At 38.0% G+C, this 26,015-nt stretch overlaps 1 protein-coding gene across 1 annotated transcript in view; it reads left to right on the forward strand.

Moving 5' to 3' along the window:
* LOC148946263 (DNA replication licensing factor MCM4-like) overlaps positions 1-26,015 on the forward strand; it is a 194,471-nt gene that overhangs the window by 89,071 nt on the left and 79,385 nt on the right. The gene's annotated exons all lie outside the window — the stretch shown is intronic.

Raw genomic sequence — 26,015 nt, forward strand, 5'->3', positions numbered from 1 at the left:
TTTTTTTTGTTTTTAATGGAAAAGCAGTGTGGTCTAAGAAATTATTTACCTCTGCAATTACTTGGACTAGCTGTTTTGGCTTTTCTCTTTCTACAATAAGCCATGTCTTGATGCAACCTACTGCAAAATACTTGATAACTTCAAATTCGAAATCACGATAACTTCAAATTCAAAATCATGTTTCAATGCAGCAAAAACAATTACATGTGATTTTCGAACAAGAAGCTATGTAGCTTTATCCTTACATTTTTAATAGTTTTGAAAATATAATCGAAAAATTTAACGTATCTGGCCTGTTGAGACTATACATAATTGGACAAGAAAGGAATCAGCCTAAAACAAGCAAAAAAAAAATGCAATAAGTGGATTAAAACCTAACCTTACCATGAGAGCAAATCCTGACTGTTTTTGGTTTTTACTATTATTCTTGGTACCAGAATGAAAACTTGCACGTGCCCTGCTTATTACCAACCGATCTAAATTACTGGATTCCATGACATTAATTCTTGTCATCAACGTTCCTTTTCACATATCTGCATATTCTCATTTGGATCTTGTTTGTTTTTTCATTTTGGTGATATAATTTCCTTGTCTAGTCCTTTTTAACGGGAAGGTAATCAACTTTCTTATACAACATGACTAGGAAGCAAAATTAGGGATTCTAGAAAGCATTAAAAGAGGTACAGATCCCTAGCTTTTTTAGTTTTCTCTCTTCGTTAAGGAATTAGATCATTTTATTAGATTAGTCTTATCTGACTGTAATCATGACTTAATATTCTTAGAGCTTACGTTCATCGTGCTTTATTCTTTGCGAATAATTTGGCTTCAAAAGACTGTTGATTCCTGTAGACCCTATAAACAAAGTGGATAAATTAAAGGTAATGAAGAAAATACTGAGCAAGGAGAGGATTTTTCTGAATAGTAAATAACAAGAACCAAACTGAAGTTTTCAAAAGATAAGAAAAAGCAGCATTAGAATTTAACCAAATAGAATAATCTCGAGTGGTATACTGTTTTTCTTCAGTATTTCTACTATTATATTATACAGTCTACTAAGTGCAATACCCATTGTGTTTTTTTTAATTACAGATTCAGATAGTATATTGTCGTTGAAAAAAGCATTGCAAAAGCAAAAGGAAAACTGCATATTATTTTTGAGCTCTGTGGCTTTCTTTCTCTAAAAAATCTGCTGTTTTTAAGTCATAGCTAATTTCTCCTTTTTTTCTCTATAATCTTAGGGTTGAGTATTGGTAGAGAGAACTTCCAAGGATGGGAAAACACACACTTGATTAAAAAACACATTTTCTTCGTTTTTCGTTCCAAAAAAGAGTAGAAGATCGTGTTTTGCTTCTTTTTGTGAGCTTTTTATGGAGAAGTCCCATTTTTTGAGCCAAGACTAGACCTAACAGGAAAATCCTGGTTGTGTGACCTAATATTGACATCAGGGTGGACCTTTCACGTGTTTTCCAAACCAAAACCGTGACTGCTAGCAACGCTGTAGGGTGAACTTGAGGAGTGGTGCCCAACAATTAAATTATAGCCTAGTATGACACAGCATTTGCACTGGATTCTGATTAATGCTTCTTTTGGGTTTGGTCTGTTTTCTTGGGCTTTTTTGGGCTATCTATTATGGGTTTCCTCAGCGTAGTAGCATAATATATTTTGACTCGGAGATAATAATCTTGAGACTGCCTGTGCAGAATTTCGAATCTTGTTGATAGAAGAGCATCGCGAAGCATGGAAAACCATGTTGAGACCAAGATGGGCTCAAGGTTGTACAGAGCCTCAATTCATACTGGAGGTCGCAGGAACTTCTTGCTGTCAGGTTTTAAGCCGGCTTAAGGGCGTCATTTAGGCTTGAAAAAATGTGTTAGTGCCCGTCCTGCACTAGTGCTGGGACCATTGCTTTTCCTGGGGCCATAATAATTCCAGTGATTTAAAGAATATAAAAGTTGCAACTTGGAATGTTACAACGTTGAAAAACAACTATCGTATCGATATTTTGACTGACCGATTCGAGCGCTACAAACTGGACTTATTGTGAGTTTCAGAAACTCATGTCCCATGGGTATAAAGCATGAAATGAAGGATGGGCACATGGGCAGGTAGAAGGGCTCGTGATGAATAAAGAAGCTGCTTAGTCTTATTTAGCCTGGGAAGGTGTTAATAAAAGAATGCTAGTTGCTCATTTTATGACTAGAAGTGCAGGGTATCAGTCATAGTAGTATTCAAGATTCATTTATTTAAAACAACTTTCATAGTATCGGCAAAAGCCTCAACTAAATTACGATATATCCTACAACACTTGTATAAAACGCAATAAAAGAACTGCTGAATCGATTCGTTCTGCATCTTATTGGCTCGAACTTGTTCATGTCTCGAGTATTGGCTTTGGGGGCAATAAGAGTGGACAACTACATACTGTCTTTATCATCAGTGAGGAGAGACTGTTTAAACTCACACATGAGATGGAATCTTCATTATTTCAATTGTAGGTATTTTCAACGTTGCAGTTGCAGTTGCAGTTGCATATGTGTCATATTTGGGGCCCAGCATGATTTTGCTGCCTGTTTTTGAACAGCCTCGAGATCGTCACTTAAGTAGTCAATGTTGTGCACCTATGGTCCCCAAACAGGGTACGCATATTTTAGCAAGGGACACATATAGTAGATATACGCTAGTCTTCACTGGGAAAACCTAGTCGTCGGAGTGTAGTCAGTGATCGCAAGGCATAGTTGCCCTTTTTTATAAGGTTAGAAACATGGTAGCTGAAAGAACAGTCAGTACTGAAAGTCACACCAAGAATAATTGCAGTTGAAGTGGTAGGGAACCAGGGTTCAGGGCGAACTACGTCCTTTTTAAGCGTATAAAAACACATCACTTTTGCTATTTTACGTTAATTTGAAGTCCATTATTCCTGTACTTATCAGTAAAACTGTCTTTCAATTCACCTTGGAACTGGGGTATTGCTTTGGATTTAAAACGACTAAGTCACTAAGGCTAGGAATTAGTGAAGGTGAAAAGGTGAAGTTGGGAAATGAAAAGATTGATCAGGTAGACAGCTTCACTTACCTTGGTAGTATTATTAGTAAAGATGGTTGGAGCAGTGAAGATGTCAAAAGTAGAATAGCCAAGGCTCAGGGTGTTTTTTCACAGTTAAAAAAGTTTGGAAGAATAGTCTGCAAACCAAGATTAGAATATTAGAAGCCACTGTGATGACAGTGGTCAAATATGGCTCTGAAGCATGGGCGCTCCAAAAAACGGATGAAGATTTGCTAGATGTTTTCCAGAGAAATTGCTTAAGGACTGTTCTGGGTACTCGGCAGACTGACCGTATTTCAAACAATAGGCTAAACGAAAAATGCGGTTCAATACCGCTCTCTAGGGCTATAACGAAGGAGAGGTTGAGGTGGCTAGGACACGTTGTGCGGATGAAGGATGACAGATTGCCGATGATTGTTCTTTTTGACCAACCGTCTAGGGCTAAACGGAAAGCAGGTTGTCCTCGTCTGGGGTGGGAGGACGTCATAAAGAACGATTTAAAGGAAATGGGAACTTCATGGGCAGGCGTAAAAAGGGAGGCTTTGAATAGAGTGGGATGGAGGAGGAGCATGCGTAGCTGTGTTGGCCTCAGGTGGCTAGGTGCTGCGGTGAGTTGTTAGTAGTAGTAGTAGTAGAAGATTGACAGGATTGATACCAAGATACTAGGGTATATAAGTAGGAATGACCTATCGACTCCCAGACGAACACATGTGCTTCCATCTACAATTTAGTCTAACGTTGACGGGCTATAATTTATTCAAGGATTATCGATCCACGAAGGGGAGAGAATTTCTGAGAAATTGACTGTATAATCGATGGGGAGAATTTTTTGATTCAGCAATGGGAAACAAGAAGTACATACCTCCTTCTAAACCAATCAGAGAGTCGGGTAATTATACTTATAATCCAAACAGACGTTGGGTTACATATTATCGGGAGAGGCTTGCAGAGAATATAAGGAAAGGCTTTTTGCTATAGTTTATATTAGTCTGTGAATAGAATTCAAAGGAGTTAGAACAGTTTGACTTTACTCATTTGGATATATGTGTGCTGATGATGAGTGGAATGTTTACCCTATTAGAAGTTGATAGTGGAGTTGGTAGCAATAATACAAGAGCACCAAACATTGCGGTGGAAATCACGAAAGGATCACGGCTTTGCCTGGAATGGGATGAAGTATGTGCAAGATATGTGATATCCTTGAGCAAATTTAAAATAGAGGATTAATTATGTTTCGCTGCAAAAGTTGATATAGCACATGTGAATAGACTTCAATGTGCTTTAAGTGCATTAGAGAAACATATCCAAGACAATGAACAGTATCGCTAATTGTACATGCTTAGTATTATTGTTGTAATTATCCAATAAAATTGTTTCGAAATCGAAAATGTTCCCTTTCTTTTTGTTAGAATGTTAGGGCTAACAATTCATGGTCAGTCTACAGTCAGCAGTCAGAGTGAAATGATTGAAAAATGAATAAATTTGAGAAAGAGAGAATTAGATCAAATCTAGTGTTTATGAAAAATCTTTGATTTTGGATGATGATTTTCTCGAGTTATCTCTTCAACGCAGGATATTCTCTCGGGGAACACTTGACAATATAATGAGAACTGATTCTCCCCCATTGGACTATTGTATGAAGCTTTGTCGATGTGACTCAAATGCTTATACTCAATTTATTGATATATTAATTGGAACAAAGCAGAATAATATAGTGGATATATTTTTGAAAACATTGCCAATGGATTCAATGTAGATGGCTCCCCCACCATTCCAAAGAGGTGACGTCACAGAGTTACTCCTCTCTCATTCCTCCACCTTGAATTTATCCGTCGGCTGGAACGATCAGTTTCGTTTTAGCTGTGAGGGAGTCAACTGACATCGGAAACCAAAAAAAATGTTCTATACATGTCCATTATGCATGTACACTCTTGGCAGTTGGAGTCAATGTGAGAATTGTACAATTATTGATGACTATAGTGAAAAGTGCAGATTATGTAATCCTTGTAAATTACATAGAGGTTATGCAGTACAAATTAAAGGATGTAATTCATGTCTTGAAGAGATTTGTGACTCTCACCCTAGAGGACATCTGTGCTCCAATTGTTACTATGATAAATGTGATCAGTTGGAGAATACTTACCCCGCTATGATTGGAAAGAATCCCAAATGTAATTTTAGTTTATTTCTACGAGATTGGTATCGTCGTGGATTTAAATTATTCTGGGAGGAGGAGCCAGGTCTACGATTCAACTGTTGGGGTAACAAGACAATTTGGTTTCTACGTCATTGTTGCGACGACACTGCCTATTATGACTATAAACCAAGTGATTTTTATTTGACAGTTACCGAATGTGATTCACCATTTGAAAACACTATATGTGGTATTGCGTCAAATAGTCAGATTGAAACTCGTTAATTTCATAATATGAATGCAAATAGTATCATTGACTATACAAAGAGATATGACAAGAGTGAAGTTACATTGTACTGTAGAAAATGTCACCCTAACATTGCAGCCAATCAAGATCAATATACAGTGATTTCAAATGATTTACCGGCATTAGTGGTTCACGACAGTTGCCTTTACACCGAAGAAGAAGAAATTAATAAACAAATACACAAACATTTTTTAAGCACTTTACTCTTACGGCACTGAAAATTATATTATACAGGTCTGAGAGGATATTTTCCACTAGAAAGTCGTTCAGACGTGGATTGTCACCATAAATGTTGAGAAACTTCTCGTAAGTATAGCCGTGACATCGGAACACAAAATATAGTAGTGCATGGAAGCCACAGCTTTTAGTCGTCAGATCTTGCACTCTCCTCCGATTTTGAATAATAGTTTTCCCACTGCTCTCAATATAGTTGCTGATGTGGGGTTTGTAGAATGTATAGGGTACACCAAGAGGATCAATAAATTCAATCGTCTTCATTGTTTGAATGATGCACAGCCAATGACCCGCCAGCACAGTCGACGGACTGCTATTAACAATAATTAAGCTATTGTTTCCACTTTGAATTTTTCCAAGAAAGTCCGAGGGCAGACAATAGGATTTGTACTGGGACATGTAGGGGTCCATATTAAATACATTGATTATTTGACTGGTGTTCATGGTACCAAGTCTAGTAGAACACTGCCTTCGGGAGTGATTTCCCAATAGGTTTCATATTGATTTAGTGAGATTAGTGCAATACTCTCAGCCAATGGGTCAGCAAATGTACACTCTAAACGCACTCTCCCCGTATGTACTATACTCATATCCTGCATGCCAGACAATTCTAGTACAATGATACCATGTGTTTTAGCAAACATATCTTCGGTTATACCATTTTCAAATAGTTGCGAATCATGATCTAGGGTTTGCATGTTCAACTCATACAATGTTCTATATGATTTATCAAAAGATAGATTTTAGAGTGGGATGCCGTTTACTTTGCACACAAGAGATGAAAGTCCAAACATTTCAAATTTATGTGGACATCCAGTCCATGAACCAATTGCACTGGCGCTTTTTACAAATGCCAGAGCGAGTTTTGACGGAATTTCGCCATTGATAAAGGATGAGTCGGTGAAGGTGTGTGATTCCTTGGAAATATGACGTTGATTGGTGATTCTATGAGGAACAAGTAGTTTAATGTTATTTCCACTGCTTTAAAGTTTTTCCACTGCCAAAGCAACAGAGTTCATGGCTTGTTGTTTGCGTACATGAAGTATTGCTGAGGTTAGGGAGAGATTTACATCAGGATAGGCAGCAAGTTCTTTTCTCAATATGAAATTGGATGGTGCAAGCGTCAGTTTTATATCCACTTTAACATTGGGTGGTAGCCATTGGGGTATATTAAATATTTCATGATATATTTTTGCAACTAGATGTAATTCACTAGTTGTAGTATTTTTAAGTGCATCTGTACTATCAGTATTAGTAATATATTCATATCCATTGGAGGTGCCACTCAATTCCTTGTATGACTTAGGTGTCATCAGCATGAATTGCATATAGCTTGTATAATTTGACAGATTGTTGCTTGTGCTCACCAGCGTGCCATTGATTTAGACACTGATTTGACGAAATAAATTATGTAATATACAATTTTCATAGGATATTCCATCGGCCCGAATTGGCATTGTATTATCGGATTTCCGGACTTTCATTTGTAAATCTATAAATCTCGAAGACATGTTCATAAAGTAGTCTTCATTGGAATAAATTTGAAAGCGAATATTATCGGAGAGGGGTTGTCGAGGATAAAATTGTTCATAGTATCCATGCTCGACACTCACATCAACATTTTCAGCATTGAATAGATTCAATGAGGCGGTGACTGAAGGTTGAGAATCCGTATGCGGTAGGTAGGACATCTTAGGAAAAGAAATCTAGTTTCGATCTAACAATTCTCTTCCTGTGGCTTCTTCTTCTACTGTTTACAGTACGTGTCGGCTTTTTCCTTCTTTTCTTTGACAGGGGTGATGTCTTTCGTTTCCGACCTGAGTAGAGACTGATGAGTGTTGCAAATTTTCTCGACCTTTTTAAACCTTTACCATTTTGTTTTAATCTCTCGACAAGGGTTCGCACACTGGACCTATGATTTTCCGTAGCACTTTGTTTTAATTCCTTGCCAGAGCTCCAATCGTATAGTGTAGAGGATGCAAAATCTGTTGCAGCCGGTACAAGATATTTTCTAGCCGGAGGTAGTGAAGAACGAAACAACTTAGCAAACCAACTGCCAAGACCATAGCCAGACATTGTAGTACGCCCTTTGTAATAGTCCATTCCATTGCCCTGTTGTCTTGGGCCAAGAGTATTAACATAGCAGTCAATATCAGGACAAATGAATACCACTTTTCTATTAGACATCTTGTTGTTGAACGATAGGACGAAAATGGCATTTAATCACAGCCAAACCTTTTGAAATTGCTATGGGATCACCTAATTCAGTTCTTAGTGTTAACTGACAGAGTTCCAAATAGGAAGTGTTTACGGGAATATACTGAAGATGCTTTATATTGTAGTGGTTAATATGTTCTTGATTGGTTTTTCGTTTAAGAACTCGTAGGAGGGGAACGTTTGAATTACCAACCCGAGATGTTTCCACAAATGAGGTGTAGAGAAATATACAAGTGCCCGTGGAGAAGGCAGGCGGGTAGTCAGCAAAAATGAAATTAGTGTTTGTAGTACTATTAACATTGATTATATTGAGCTTAAAGCCAAGAACATCCTTTAGATTTTCATTGAGAATAACCTTTTCATTGGCAACAGGTGAACTAACCTAGATTTTACCATCCTCCTTTGAATAGTTGAAATGAAAAGCTCCTTTTTTACGAGCGGAAATTCTTTTATTAATAGAACGACTTAAATCATTCATACAGGTGAGTTCCTCGTAGGGTAATTCAATATATGGATAATCCATCCTATTGATCTTTTGAATGTGTTTTTGATCATCTGAGGGTGGCGGCAGCCAATCATAGGGTCTAATATTTATTTCATATTTCAGATATTTTCTCAGGACGTCGTAGGTATTTTTGAGAATACAGTCGACAAAGCCACTTCATATTTTCCATTGTCGTCGAATTTTATGGTTGGGGAGATTTTCATCCAAAAATCACTTGTTCTATTCAGGTCATTGTAGAGAGGATCAGAAACATTGGACATGAAAGTCACATAGAAATCATTGGGCATTGTTAATATCTTCAGCACTGACCCAAGAATTAAAATCAGAGTTGTATCCTAGCCAGCGAACAAGCAACTGTCTCTGGCCCCTACGAGTACGACTCTTTAATATCTTTTCAATTTGATAAATTTCACTAGTGTTTCTAACTTTTTGCAGTTCATATTCATAAAAAACGCCGAGAATCTCATCATCTTTGGTGTCTCGCAGCCGATATGTTGTGGGTTCGGTGTACAGTATTTTGGACACTTTAAAAAGTTCAGTGCTCCATAAATAATTCCCCTTTTCAAAAATATTGGTGGTTCTATTAATTCGAACAGTATCACCAACATTGAATTTCTTCTTCACTTTTTTTTTTCTTTTTCACCATTGGAATATTGCTTTAGAAAAGCATCAAATGTATTTTCACTGCAATGAACTTCCCGAAAGCTTGAGTTGGACAATGATCGATGGGTCGATGGTTGTATATCTGCATGATTTTATCTAAATCATGAATAAAAGCAGATGTATTTTTCAGTGTACAATATCTTGAAATTAATAGACGAATCGTACTTATCAACGTTCAGCCAATGCAGCCTTTATTGGGCTGTGACTATGATAAAGTGCTGTATTATATTTCAATAGAACCTTTTGCACATTGGGATTAACAAATTCGCTACCACGATCCGATTGAATTTTTCTATAGCAATCTTGTTCAAGAATACTTTCAATGGCCTGAGCAGCTTCAACACCTCTCTTTGACCTAAATGGAATGGCATAGGCATAGTAGCTCAAGACACTTATTACCACCAGAATATATTTGTAGGGTGCATTGTGACGTCGTTGAATTGCGTCTAAAGTTAAAAGATCCATTTGCATTATATGCAGAGGGGAAAAGGCTTTAGTTTGTCGAGATTGTATGCCACGAAGCCTGCGATTCCGATGCAGTATGTAACTCGGCTCATTCTGTAGATGTTCCTTTGCTTTTTTTAATGTGCTGTCAGAGGCGACTTTAGAAAGCGTTTTGGAAGAACTTAAACTTTCCCGCTTCACCGATATTTTCATTGACATTCTTCAGAACTTCGTCTATTTTGAACGCAAACACGTAGTGTAAAGTGTAATGTTCACTCCCCTTTTGCACACTGGAGGGTGAATCAATTCGTCTTCGCTTTTGACTAGCAGTCACAGGTGTTATAAAATCATTGCTGCTGCTGCTGCTGCTGCTATTATTTTCCAATATTGAATCTTCTTTTTTTTAAATGGTGTTGGCGTTGTTGGAGGACTATATTCTCTTAGTTTCTTTAGAATTTGCTTATTGCCAATGAGACTTTTGGGGAAGTTTGATGCATTATAATTCGTTTCCCTGTGCTGTCGACTTGAACTTGATGTTCATCACCAGTTTCCAACATGAGATAAGATAATACTCTTTTACTCTGTTCTCGATTGGTCACTGGCAATAGGTTTCTAATTGTTGACACTATGGAATTCAATTCTTTCTCCTTTGATTGCACTGCTGAATCTTGAGGAGATGTTTCCTGTTTAGAGGGATCTGTGACGGTGACAGTGGTGGGTCTCTCACGATAATGTCTATGTTTGTCCACACGTCGCAATGCATCTTGAAGTAAAAGCAGTTTTTTGTCATCGGCAATATTCTCATCATTAATGAATTTGCTTAGATTGTCTTCAAAATTTTCAACGGGCGAGAGGGAAAATGTTCGACGTCAAAATGGCGTCAATTTATAGGGTTCATTCTCTAGAGAGAACTGTATACAAGTCCTGCAATTATTGGCAGTAAAAGTGTAAAAAAGCTACCGACCGCTTGGAGGATAAGTGTTCTTTTAAAAATTTTTCTCTTGTCTTTGCAAGCCAAGGCACGTACAGTGGAACGATGCTGCTTTGTCTGTTGTCACTCATCTTCTGGCCAGTATACATTGCCCTTAGTTAAATTTAAACGAAGTTCAGATATTAGATTAATGAAATCATTGTCAACACAATGTTTGGGTATGGCCTTCCTGAGTGGAAGTTTTTTAAGTGCCTAAAACGGAAAATATATGCCGTTGTTCGTGTAGTTTCTTCAGTGTCATAATGGCAACTAATAGCTTTTTCTACTGTTCACTGGAAGATATACTGTAATTTCATTGTCGAAAATGTTGGTGACTACACGTAGATCCTTGGGTGTAATCTGATTAAGATCTAGCAAAATGTAACCGTAGGGCTTATTTGTCGCCTGAGTGTACGCTGACAGCAGAAATTTAGGGGCACCGGGGTATATTTGCTTATTGAGAGATAATAGTGAGCTAGAATCACGAACAACTCGGTAGATGATATAGATGGTGCAGTTCAAAGCAAGGGTTCGCATACATTTGCTCTGATGAAACAGATTGTGTAGAATTAGGGTTATGGAAATCTGTTCAGGATGAGAGCAAACGGTGAACAGCTGTAGCTTTTCCTGTGAGAACTGTTCAATGGATTCAGCCAAATCATCAATAATCAGCCACGAGTTTGGTTCAATACTATTGAAAACATCAAGTCCCCGTATGAATTGTATTGGTATGGGTGTGGCAATAGCTTTTATTTGATCATAGGACTCCTGCCAAATACTATAACAATAATAAATTTTCTTTGGTTTTTCCAAAAACATTCTATTACAATTTTGAATTATTTTAGCTAAAAGTGTTGTTTTCCCCGACATTGATGGACCACACAGAAACGATCTGAAGGGTGTTTTAAATTGATGCATGTTGCTGCTGCTGCTGTTGTTGACAACAGTCGGACTACAACTAACTGTAAATCATACTTGTCCAGTGACTAAGTAGTAGTAGTAATAATTTTCCCATAGATCTATCTAGTACGTTAACAAGAACAACAAAAACAATATTTCATGGTTATTTTTTTGACATGAAAACTATCTGTTCAAACATGAACAACAAAAATAACACTTTATGTACAACATTTATTATAAAAACACTTCTGTTCAATCATGAACTACAACAACAATAACACTATATATACAACACTTATTGTCTTAAAAAACACTTTTTGTTCAGCATCACTATTTGTACAATTCCACACACTTTTTGTACAAACACACACTTTTTGTATATTAGCACACACACACAAAACACACACTATATGTACAGTAAATCACTAGAAAAAAAACAACAAAAAAACACTTGGAACACTTGGAACATGAACTTTAAAAAATAGCACAGTTGAACATTATAAATTTAATCGGGGCCTCCCCTCCACTCTCCGGGGAGCCACGGGGCCGAAGGCCAGCCACGGGCGGGACCCCCTACCCCCTGGGGCGATGTTGGAAAAACTGTATACAATAGTTGTCGTCACTGCTGCTGCTACAGGTTGGGTTAGGTTGGGTTAAGGTGAGGTTAGGTTAGTTAATTTATGAATGGTTAGTTGTTAGGTTAGGTTGGGTTACTGGTTAGGTTAATTTATCCAGACCAAGTTGATTGCGATAGTCTATGCATTCAACCCGGCCTGAAATAAGATAGTGGTCATGTAGCAGTACAGCTACGCCATTCTTGAGCATATAGACTTTGTCGGATATACATGATATTGCATTCTTTCCCACTCTTACAGTATAATTTTTATACTGTAGAGAGCGAATTGCAAGCACTTTTGCTCTCAGCACTTGGCTACTTTCTACACAGTCTCTGCACACGCTCATGTTGAAATCGCTCTTTACAAAATGTGTAGGCACCCCTTTACACGCCTGCTTTGCATCCCCGTTATGTGTTTCTACGCAATAAACTTTAGTACCCGGAAAAATCCCCCTGGATATCAAATAAATCCCCGTCTCTAATTTTAACATTATCACTTGGTTTGGAGCTTGACGTTTCACCAACTCGGTGTGGAAGAATGGATTCCAGTTGGTCAAATCCATCCGCGAGCTGATGTGTTCCCCATTTTCTAAATCCCCTAATAAGTCCTCGGTTTATACCTTTAACAGCATATAATCTGTATCCCCTTAGTAAACTTGAACCTCCCCCTCCCTTAGCCATTGCACCTAGCAAATATTGTAAGAAGAAGACAACATGATCTTTTTTGGAAATTTCAATTACTGAACTAGCTCCTGCTATATTCTTTTTCAGTACCACATTTCTCTTTTTCCTGTGTATAAGAACCATAAAGCCTCTATGCTCGTGAACTTTGTAAAATTGGGGTCGGCAATAATCCGTGCACCCTCTTGAGGGTCAGTCACGACGTCGCAGCGAGATCTGTTGCGTACGCTTTCACATATTTTGCCAAACGCTGAATTTAGAATGAGTTTGTACATTTCCTTCTCTACTTTACTGTTTGCCCGAGAGCGTTTATCAACAAAAGTGTCGATAAACGTCTTTAAGTATGGTTTCTGACTGAATGGCAGGACCCTATGTATTTTGGTGATCTTGAAACCATTGTTCACCATCCAGTGCAAAAGCACATGGTGAACAACGATATTCTCCTTAGGGTCCAAATCAGCGATCAGTTTTTGCTTAGAGGGGGTCCAATGCATCCCCATATTCTCAACCAATGATCAATTCTTGGGGCTCAATGAGCCCCTGCTTACTGGTTGATTGATACTGGAAAAAACAAAATCCCTGACTGAATCATGACGCGCCAGAGGAATGTTCCGGTCAATTTCAAAGAACCATCCTTGTGGTCCATTGTCCACGACGGTGGTAATGTCGGGGAACTCACAAGGATTCTCAAGCCATTGATAGTTCCCACACGGCAAAGAGTATTGAGACATTGCCCAGGGGTATAATGAGTTCATGTCCAAGAACACTGCATTTGACTTTGCACCGGTGTTTTTTTCGTTTGGATCGGTTGTCAAGTCACGATCCCCATGAAAAACATACCCACCCCTGATTGATCTTACTACAAAAAGATGTTGATCAACGTCGGTAACTAAGCCTATTTCCTCCCTACTAATTTTTTAAATAAAGTCCATCACCAAATGTGGTGTGGAAAAATAATAACCTATATCTAGCCCGAACTCTGAATAGATTTGGTCTGTGTTCTTGCAGACTATGTCTAACAGAGTTAAAACGTCACTGGCCAAGTACAGTCTACAATAATATCACCCATTTTTACAATTCCCCTTAGCCCACACCTTCTTGGCAAATTCATATTCCTCGGCAGTGCATTCACTGCTGGTGAGGGAATTATAGAAAGCTTCAATTGGAGGTAGTTTCACCTCGCTTAAGCGAGCGCCAGAACAGTAATAGTCGTATGCATATACCCCTTTACAGGTCAATAGGTCATACTTTTCACTGTCTGGAAAGTGCTGTTTAAGCAAAGGAAAACTATCAAAATTGTCACTTTTCTGCACTTGAATCAATTGACTCGATGCCTTGGGAAAAAAATTCAAAGAATCTAAAAACCTGATTTTATTCCAGCACGTATGCCCATTATTTACTACCTGCCATTTCAGCTCGAGAAGCACCAACTTCTCGGCCGATTTGGGAATGATGTTATAGGTAAATGAATTATTTACCCATGGACTATCTACTCCCCCTTCCTCCCTGTGCATACGTGCCAGTGCCGGTAAAATAAATTTTAAATCATAATTTGAATTATGAATAAAAACTGGAATAAAAAACTGCTGGCTAACGTTTATGTTACACGATTGATGCGCTACCCCTCTAAAATTACTACCCCCAGAGGATATTTCCTGCCACAAGTGATTGTGGTCTGACTTTCCCCTTCCCCCCTCTTTTCCCTTTAGTCCCCTTATCCCCCCCTCCCCCTTCAAACTCCCTCTTACAAACCCAGCATATTTTTTGATTTTTAATCGCGAGACGATCCTCTGCAGACAACACCATTGGGTAATGTGTATTTCTCAAACGAGAAATAGCGTCATTAGCGGTGCCAATTAATTTAGTCAGTCTCTTGATCATGCACTCTCCCTCATCCAGTGTTTCTACTATTTCTAACAACTACATGGTGTTAGAACTGTCTCTTTGTGCTTGGGCGTAGGACACTGCAATAGCTTGATGTTCTTTGATTCGGTTTGGAAATCGAGGATCGTTCACTTCCACCGGCTTCGCTTCACAATCCAACGAGATTTTATTGCTCTGGAGGAGTGTTTTGGAAATTTGTAAAACTTGAAATGGCCATATCCCCTGAAACCGTTTCCACTGACTGCTAGCCATGCCGTCTGCAGTGCTTCATATGATCCCGTAGCTTTATATTGCTACGGAATCGAGACAGGCATGTCGGACAGTAGAAACATACCCCTAGTGTCTTAACCTCCCCCAGAACTCTACTAATGTCTGTAATTGGGTTGAAATGGCCAATTGAATTGGCTAGGTCACTAGATGGTGGTGCGTACTACAACCAAACCCAGTGTTTGACCAATTTAATCGACGGACCCCTTACTTGGAACACCACCCCCTTCTTTTTAGAACGAACCCCATCCTTAAATTCAGTTTCATATTAAACCACAGTAACGCCGATATTTAAATGGGAATTGGCCCTTTCAAAAATATCAATAGATCTTAGCGTTACTGGGTATTTTCCCTCTAAACAAGTGAAATCTACAATGGGAAAATTGGACCCCTCCTTCCCTTGTACAGCCCAGTGGTCTAAATTCGTCTTGGTAGCGTCACGTGCTAGAGGCTTGAATGCTGATATGAGGTAAGCGTACTTGAAAATTTTGAGCTGTTTCAAAACAGATCCGCTGGACACCACGACAACCTACTAAATCTGGATTATATTTTAAAACTATTGACCTTTCCCAACCTGCCCCCCTCTTAAAATAAAATCATTCTTAAATTTACAGATATTAACACTTAAATTTTCAACATAAAGAACTGCAGACCCGCTCCCATTTACGCTATAATTCTCGAGATGCGTGATAATATGACCTATCCGCTCGGAAAAAACACCCTCAAAATTATCTAAATTTGGATAGATCACTCGCATCTCGGTGTTTACATAATGATGGTAAACCTCACTTTTTCCCTCATTTAAATAAAACACCTTTAAAACAATAGAAACCTTAATTGATTCCCTACCTCCTCCCCACAACTGAATTTGGTTCTCTAGCAGTGCACGAATTTTATCTACATATTCATGAACAATTTCTACAAGGTCAAACACAAAATCACCACACAAAAGCGAATTAAATGGGTCTCCAAAGATTGCAGTGTAGACAACTATTGTATTTAAAATTGTGGTTGAGAGTTGAAATTCGGGAAAAGTCGTAAATTGGATATTACCTCCCTCCCCCACCTCCCCCTCTTGTATATTATTATTACCACCCCCTCCCCCACATTGTTCAATAATAGGGCTATGGGAAGGCACTTCCTTCGATTGAAGTGTAAGTATGTTATCAGTGGGGGGAGGTTTCCCTGTTAACTCATTGGAAAAATCTTCTAAAATTTGTAGTGTGTTTGGACTCAAGTCCCCGTCCTGCCCAACTGTGCTATTATCAACATTTAAAAAAAATCACTTAAAAAGTCATCAATGTTATCAGGAATAAATTCAAATGAATTAACGCTGACCTGCTGAGATATTTCATTGTTGTTGTAAAGCCCCATATGCGCGTCCTCTCCTTCTCCAACTGACGAGCAGGGTGGAGATGGCGAGTATGGAACTAGAACAACCTATAAATGAAAAATAGCGTATTTTCAAAGTGTGTAAATCACCCCTACTGTTTTTAAAAAAATTGGATTATTATTATTTTAAAAAAATGTGCTGCTTAGCAGTAGTATTTACTTCTCTACTTTATATATATATATATATATATATATATATATATATATATATATATATATATATATATATATATTCTGAAAGTTCTAACTTAATACAATCTAAAAGATGACATAGAAGGTTTTGATTTTGTTCAAACAACCCCCCCCCCCCAATTTCCAATTTCCACTATTTAATGCCCCCCTCCGACCCGCCCCCGGCCCGCTCCAGTGGGCCCCGAAGCGCTTCCCGCGGTGCTTTTCGGCCGCCGCAGCGGCCACCCCCTCCCCTGTATACGAAAATTGACCTGATTTAAAAAGGGGGAGCAATTTTTCTTTTAATATCTTTTGACAGGCTTTGACTGACCGACCGACTGATGAAATGAGTCGATTGTTGGAAGACCGAATCCTTAAAACTATAATATTCAATGGCAAAAAATAGCATTCTGCTTTGACTTAAAATAATCTAGTCAATATATCAGTAATTGACAACACTAGAAATTAACGAAAAATATTATTATGAGATAGCGAAAAGATAGCGAAGTTTATGTCTACTGTGGACCAGAGAAAATAGGAAAGATTAGAATAAAAAGTGGTTTTCTTTGAAAAGCAAAAAAAAAACATATTTAGATATCTCTGAAGGAGGGGGGAGCAGAGAAATTTAAAACAATGGTTGGGGCGGGGGGGTTAATATTTTAATATCTCTGAGACACACACACACACACTTTTACAGCGCGATGAAAAATGGGTTTGTTGTTGTTTAGATATTTCTATAAGTTAGGTAAAAAAAAATGCTCACATTTTTATATTTCGGCTGCAGTTGAGTGCCTGAAGCCCCTGGCGAAGCATGCTGGAGGGCAACCTCCTGAACTTGTGTAGGTGGGGCAGCGATGTCACGGGCTTGAGGGGCTGGAGCACTGGGGCTTGCCATCATGTATGCATCCATCCAATCTCTTTTTAACTTTCTGACAGCGACATCAGGTTGAGCGACAGATCGATGGTCAGGGGCTTGCGTTGAGGATGTAGCTTGCGCAGGCAGCGTTGGTCTTGAATAGCCGAAATGGGGGTTGGATGGGCCAGTGTATTTGATAATTGACGGTCTTAAAGGAGTAGCCTCATCCTCCCTTGCCCTCTTAGGTGTTTGGGGGGCAATACATTCTTCATTATTGTCCTTAAAAGAAGAGAAAAAGGTTAGTATTGAAATAATTGCCCCCTTTTTCACAGAATAAAAAAATTAGTACCCCCCAACCCCCTAGCCTAGCCATAATTTTGTCTAGAAAGCATTTGTCTCAAATAAGCCTCACTCCCCCCTTTTCAGCAAAGCAAAAGGTAAAATTTGCGACAGTCAGCAGCTCCTTTTTTTACCATTTAGAGTTAAAATTAAATACACAACTTGTGAGAAATCGGACCCGAAAAGCATAGAAATTCTATTTTTACTATTTAGAAAATAAATTAAAAAAACTATTATTATTCCTTAGGGCCAGCAGCTGCATCAAATCCAAGCCAATGATTTAAAATCTAGATCTCAAAATAGCCAACCTGATAAATATGCGGATAAATAAAAGCTAACCAAACACTAAACTTGTCAGGGTTATATATATATATAGGAATGACTACATTAGTTTTCTTGTCAAAGGGTGTACATGTCTGTACAATGAATCTATCCCCTTGAGTTTAACGGGGGGGAACAGTTTATTTTCACCTTGCAGCGAAGCTGCTAGAAGCGAGGCACAGCCCCTTCCCCCCTCTCCCCATATAAACACTGAGTACTCAAAATGAAAAACAAATACTATATGAAACTATTTATCATAACTGTCACCAGCTCCCCTTGCAATTTATAAGATTTACTGTATCGCTAATTCGACTGGAAAAAAAGTGTATTTCTGTGAAACCTACAAAAAGCTTAAATCCCTGGTTTCGTAGATACCGGATGACTGTTGACAGGATGCGATAATTAACCCTATTTAAGATAGGCTGACGGCTTAAATGGAATCAGCATATTAATAGCTAAGGGTTGACAGAAGTCAGTTGACACTTTAGATAGGATATAGAAAGCAAAAATTTATCGAAAAAGAGTATTATTTCCAATGAAAGAATTAAAGTCGTTAACGGGGGGGGGTGGGGTTACATGGTTAAAAAGAGCATATTTTATAGTCTTCTAACGACTATAAAGATAGCATAGTGGAGTTTTTTTAGGGGGGGATTTACCTGAATTTACTGGAGGGTGACCAAGGAAAATAATTTTATTTGAAAATAAAGAATGAAAATGTACTAAACAGAACTCACATTATAAATCGCTGTAGCCAAGGCTTCTAGCTCATCAATAATATTCGTTGTTTTATCCATTATGTCTTGGAACTATATGATAATTTAATCACAACGCATGTCCGTTATATATGAAATCTCTAGGGCGAATTGCGATTCTATGGGAAACCATATGTAAGCGACGCTCTGTTCGGCTTAGATTGAGATTTAACCGACTCTCTGATTGGCTTAGAAGGAGGCATGTACTTCCTGTTTCCCATTCCTGAATCAAAACATTCTCCCCACCGATTATGTATATCAAGTTCTCGGAAATTCTCTCCCCTAGATCAATACATTCCCCTAGCGATTATGTAAATCACCCCTCGTGTCATTACACCTGGCCAAACAACAACAACAAATAAATCGACCTTGACATCATCCATTAGACATTAATAAGCCATGAATAAATGGAGTCCCGTTCGGAGTTAGACTCAATTGTAGATGGCAGCACGGTGTTCGTTCAGTATTCTATGCCCTTATATGGTGCCCAGTCACGAGTTATAGATCAATACATTTTCCCCCACCGTTAAGGCGCATGTGCAAACTGCACTCCGGAGTCAATACACTTGAAAACAACAAATAAATTGACCTTGAAAAAAGGGGTTATTGACCCGTTCTTGCATCGATAATCCTTGAATAAAGTATAGCCCGTCAGCGTTAGACTAAATTGTAGATGGCAGCACATGTGTTCGTCTGGGAGTCGATAGGTCATTCCTACTTATATAGGAGTGCCATTATTGATGTGAGTGCTGTTATTGAAGTAAAGATCACCAGTGCTAGGGTTAATCCAAAGCTGACATTTCGAAAGGGCAACTACCTTCCTGGAAGCTATGACGTTGATAGATTCCAAGAGGAGAATTTGGGAGATACTTTCCAGGAACAGTTGAAAACTAAACTAGAGAGTCTAAAATCGACAATGTAGAAGATAGATGGAATAATTTTAAGAAAATAGTTTGTGAAGTCGCTGATGGTGTCTTATGTAAGGAAATTAGAAATGCAGCTGGGCATATTATTGAAAATACGTTATGTTTAATATAGAGGAGGAGGTGTTTTTACAAGAATTATTCGAGTGGTAGATCATTTGAAAACAAAAGGAGTTTAAAATAAGTGGAGAAAGCGTTGAAACTTGAATCAAGCCGGTATGAAGTGGACGCCATGGATAAAATTACTGAAAATCTGGAAGATGCACCCATGCGGCATAAAAGTAAAATATTGGACTGGTGTGTTAATAAATTGAATGGGAATAGTCAATCTTGACTTGTCCCAGTAAAAGATAAGAACGGGGCCACAATTAGTGACACGGAAAGAGTTAAAGAGAGATTGGTAGAAAATTTTGAGAATGTGCTCAACCGGGATAGAGTTGCAGGAAAAGATATAGAAAAGAATAAATAATTTGTGACACTTTGGACGTGAAGGAATAATTATTTTGTGCGGAAGAATTAGTGACAGTAACAAAAGGATTAAAAATAATAAGGTGCTGATAGTGTAGTAAATGAGTTTTTTTTTGTTATGGCAGTTGTGAAGCTAGAGATAAATTAGTAAAGATTATAAATATGATTTTTGAAAAGGGGGAAATACCTAGAGATTTTAAGAAAACCCTTGAGATGCTTTAGATACAGTTTTAAGAGGAGAACAGTGTAGTTTAAGGAAGGAGAGAGGGTGTGTCAACCAAATTTTTACTATTAAATTAATAATTTAGAAGTGCCTGAGTCATCAAACCCCTTTAATAATCAGTTTTATAGATTATGAGCAGGCGTTTGATTCTACTGAAAGAAGAGCTTTAGCGAAGGTCCTATCCTTGTATAATATACCAGATAAATACATTTAAGTGATTAGTCCTATGTACGAGCATAACATTGCCGCAATTAAGATAGGAAATGAGGTTAGTAGCTGGTTCCGTATTAAATCAGGAGTTAAGCAGGTTGCGTTCTATCCCAATGTATATGTATGATTTTGATGAGCTTTGTCCTAAGTAGCTCAGCAAAGGCAATGGGAAAACAGGGGATCAATTGGGAAAGATAAACTCTCCTTGACTTAGATTATGCTGATTATTTAAGCATCCTAGATGGAATTGTTAGCAAAAATGAATGAATCGAAGAATAGGTTTTAAAATTAATGTTGAGAAGATAAAGCCACTAAGATTTGGAATAAGTGAAGGTGAAGAGATGATGTTGGGTAACGAGAAGATCGATCAAGTGGAGAGTTTCACTTATCAAGGTAGTATTTTTAGTAGAAGACAGTGGGGGCAGTGAAGATGTTAAAAGTAGAATTACCAAGGCCCAGGGTATTTTTCACAGTTGAAGAAAGTTCAGAAAAATAGGAAGATAAGTCTGCGATTCGAGATTAGAATGTTCAACGAATACACGTTTTGCGGATGAAAGATGACAGATTGCTAAATCTGTATTTGTTGGCATGCCATCTAGGGCCAAACGAAAAGCAGGTCGTCCCCAAATGCCGTGGGAAGATAAAACTTCTTTGGAGGGTATAAAGAGGGAGGCTTTGAATAGATTGGATGGAGGAGGAGCATGTAAAGTTGTGTTAACCTCAGGTGGCTTGCTGCTGCTGTCAGTTGTTAGCAGTAACGGTAGTAAATGCACGTTTAAATCTTAGCTAGCCCTGATAGCCCCTTAGATAGCCCCTTAGCTAGCCGTGATAGCTTCTTAAACCATATTAACTGTGAATATCTCGACAATTTTGATTTTGTACAAAATGTTAAACCTAATCTAATGGAAGAGACGAAACTTAATATAATCTGCTTTAATATCAGAAGCATAAGAGATAGGTGGACTAATTTTAAAGATTTAATTTTAATTAACTGTTGCTGCCCTTTCGACGTAATTGGAATAACGGAGACGTGGCTTTCAGAAATTGATGATACTAATGAATTTTCCCTCCCTGGCTTTCAAGCTATTCATATTGAAAGAAAATTAACCGAGTCCTCTGGTGGCATTTCTCTTTACATCCGGTCTAGTCGAAAATTCACCAGGATATTACACTGTGAATCCTTATTCTCGCAACCTATAAATAATATATGCATTTATTCAATAATTGTTGATATGAGTGTTGACGGCAATTCTTTTATTTTTTCATTTTTTTATAAGCCACCCTCATTTCCGACACATTTCTTTTGTAATATTTTTGATGACTTTTCTAGTTTTATTAATTTACCAGCAAAAGAAGGCAATAGTTTTTGGGGACTTCAAATGTAATTTACTAAATGTTAGCAATAATAATGATTGCGATACCTTCTTTGAAACATTTACCTCAAGTGGTCTTCTTTCCACAATCCTTTTTCCTACTAGAGTTAATCCTATGAGGTTTACAGCTACTGTGATTGATAACATTTTTGTATCCACTTCCCTAGGAAACCACCTGTCCTCCAAAATAATATTCTCTGACCTGTCAGACCACTTTCCAATCTATCTCTCCCTACCATTCCAACCAATTACTAAACACCCTAGAACTAATACCCCTACGTCTAATAGAATATATAATATTGTGAATATGAACCGGTTCACGGATCGTTTGAAATCCGTTGATTGGTCAAAGGTTTTGGATTGTCAGGATGTTAATTCAGCCACAAATGGTTTTACACAGGGACTGAGTGATCTTATCAGCTCAACCTTTCCAGTCTGTAAATCAAACCGAAAAACTACCTATATTCACCCCTGGATGTCCAATAGCCTGATAATCTCTTCATACTGTAAAAATGACCTATATAAGTTAGCTTGCAAAACAAGTAGCGTTATTGACCTAACCATTTATAAAAAATACAAAAACTTATATACCAAACTCATCCGTGAAGCAAAAAAAAATTATTATTATTCAAAAATCACTCACTGCAAAGGGAACTTGCAAAAAATTTGGTCAACAATAAATGAAATTCTTTAAAAAAAAAGGAATTCAAGATCTATACCTATTAATCTTAAGGACATCAGTGGCAGATTAATTGACCCAATTTCAGTACCGGATGCTTTTAATGATTATTTCACCAATATTCGAAATGCTAACTCCTGTTTCCCCTCCGAGTCAGTACACCCTAGTAAGAATCCCAGATCCATGTTTTTCTCTCCAACTGATAGTAATGAGGTTCAAGTTATCGAATCTTTCTCTAATAGTAGTACACCTGACTTCCTTGGGATAAGTTATAAGCTTCTTAGAACTGCATCTTCCTATGTTTGTGAACCCATTGTGCATATAGCAAACCTGTCTGTGATCAATGGAGTCTTCCCAGAAATATTTAAATGAGCAATTGTTATCCTGATTCATAAAAAAGGCCGTCCGATCCGTCTGAGATAAGTAATTATCGTCCAATCTCACTTCTCCCAGTTGTATCCAAAGTGCTTGAGAGAATTGTCTTCTGACGTCTTTCTTCCTTTTCATTTGGGATTAATCCTTCAGAGTTCAGAGTCGTTGATTTCCCTTAATAACGAGAGAGTATGGCTTTAACTGTAAACTGTTATTGCTGAACTTGGTAGTACCTCGCTAATCCGGTACAAGATTGGCCTTAAAAACATCGAAAGGGGTGTCGGTATGTTTATCTCTCATTCTTTGGGCCGGAATTATCATTGGGGGTGATTAAGTAAACTTAAGAAAAATGGGAGTCGTGGAATTCCTTTCTCATGGTTCGGCTCTTATCTCTCTGGTAGAGTAGAGAGTGTGAGCCTGGGTGGCATGACCTTGCATCCTCTACCTGTCCGGAGGGGCGTACTACAGGACTCTGTTCTTGGTTCAATACTTCTTCTCCTGTATATTAATGATTTGTTTACAGGCCTGGGTCCATCAGTGCACCCAGTACTTTTTGCTGACGATACCAACTTTTTCATCACCGGCCCTAATTTACCATCCGTCGTCACCTCTGCTCAAATCCTTCTGAATAGAGTACAGGAATGGTCTCTCGTTAACTGCATGACCATTAACAGCAAGAAAAGTCAAGTTGTATTATTTCAAACCCCTTACAAAAAAAATGAAGCTCAGCAAGCACTTGGCCTAAAATATTCCACCAATCTCCTCCCGCAGGTCGAAGTTGCCAAGTTTCTTGTTGTCCACATAGACTCCTCCCTATCATTTGCAACTCATGTTTCCTACATCAGAGCAATAATCTTGCGACAGGTAAGTATGGTTAATCGTGTGAATAATTTTCTTCCCCCTGATTTCCTTGTCACTCTTTATTACTCTTTTATTTACCCATATATCTCATACTGCGGATATGTTTGGGGCAACACTTATCCTTCAGTTACCAATAAATTAAAAACTGCCCAAAACCGTGCCATCAAAGCAATTTTTTGGATGCCCTGACTGTATCCCACTAATGAATTGTACTCCAATTTCGACATTACCACTTTTGAACAAATCCTAGAAAAATTTAATTTATCCCTTGCACACTCCGATTACCATAAAAACACCCATCCTTAATCATTATCTTAATTGAATTTCAATAATTCTGAAGGCCTATGTCTCCGTTCATCCAACCGCTCCTTTATTGTCCCCAAGTGTGTCTCTAGCTCCGCCCAGCGATCCCCCATTTATAAATCTATACTTCAATGGAATATAATACCCTCCAGTATCGAGCTATCCACAAGTTTTCGCACGCTGTATAATAATATTACTAAACTTTGATATTATAAATCTCAAAATTTTTAATCAATTTGCCTTAATTTACCCGTGTTTTTCTCTTTTTTTCTGTTTTTTCTTCTTCTTTTTTTCTCTCTCGTGTTCATTTTTAATTTTTTGTTGTTATGGTCCTCAACAAGTTCGCCTCCAGGATCCATATTATTATTGGTGTTATGTTTCATCTTTTTTTTATTTCAATAAATTGAATTGAATTGAAAATCTATGTCGGAGGGTTTCCCTAAAAAGGATTCTCAGTTCTCCTGTTAGTAGTAGACTAATAGTAGCAAAGAAACAGAACTAAGTCGCAGATTCCACCTTCTTTAAATTCCTCTGAATCGCAATGATAATAATAAAGGGGTATGTTTTTCGCTTCACTACGACGGAATCAGTGTTTTTTGTCACCTCCCACTGATGTTTCATCTTTCTGTAAATTTATGGGAACATATATGCGGGTGGCGAGAACTTCACACTTTTTTTTCCACCTAGAAAAATATTTGCAAGATTCTAAAACTTTGGGGGAAAGTTTATTAGGGCCCTTTGATTGCCCCTATCAATTGATTGTCACAAGTGGCAGCACCACAAAGACAGGTCCTCTTCATTCACTTCCCCACCTTATTTTATTTGTCTCCGAATAAACTAGTCATATCCACATTAAACGGTTTGTATTACCAATAGTAATAACTATGCTTTGGCAGAAGCTCATCCAGGATTTTTGTTTGGGGGGAGGATACTAATTTTTTTTTGGGGGGGGGGGGTACATAAAAACCTCAAAAAACGCATACAAAATTTGTTTATGTCCATTTACGTTACGTTTTTACGAGTTAAACAAACATTTCGGGGGGGGGGGGGTTCAAACCGGGTAACCCCCCCCCCCTGGATACGGCCTTGGCCTTCAGGGGTAACATTCCCCCCATAGTTCCTTTGGAACGGGGTGTAAGTTACACAATTTCCCCAATGTTCACATATAGTATTTGTTATTTGGAAATTTGGCAAACAATTTGCTTTTGTATTCACTAAGTATCTAGCGCTATATTTAATTTCAAGATTAAATAAATTTTATATAAAATTAAAACCATTTAAACTTTGTTTTCCGATTAAACTTTGTAATAACGCGATTTAATAGACTTCTTTTAACTTTTTTTTTACTTTTTCTCAAGTTTCTGATTGATAGGTAAATAATTCGGCTCTGGACTTAACAGTCCCTACCGGTGGTGCTGATCCTTTTTTGTTTCATGGCCCTTAAGCCAGGAAGTGTAATGGGGAGCTGGGGGCCAGCCATCCTGCGCTTTCGCCCACCGATCCTGTTAACTTTCCTCAGATTTCTCCAGGTATCCATTTAGAGCTGGGTTGACTCTGGCTGAGCTTACAGAGTCATACCACTGACCCTCATCCCAAACCAAATAACTGACCACGCCAGGGATCGAACCCCTGTCCTCGCAGACAAAGTATTTCAAGTTTAGCACGCCAATTATTTGACTATGATTGATGCAATCATAGCTTTATTATCTTAACCAACACCAGGAAATAAAGAAAAAACATTGTGACACGCAAGCAGCCACAAGTTATCTAATAAGAATTTTGTTAATAACCTCGTCAATAGAAAAGCAGACTTAAATAACTGGTTTTGCCTGTTTCAAAAATTTTAGGAAATCTTTGCTGGGGGCAAGGAAGAAAAAAACAAAAGGAACTCGCCAAAATACATGCTGT

Source organism: Artemia sp. Qi Xiang Cuo, chromosome 12 (genome assembly GCF_049724085.1).
Source record: "Artemia sp. Qi Xiang Cuo chromosome 12, ASM4972408v1, whole genome shotgun sequence".
Lineage (NCBI taxonomy): Eukaryota > Metazoa > Arthropoda > Branchiopoda > Anostraca > Artemiidae > Artemia > Artemia sp. Qi Xiang Cuo.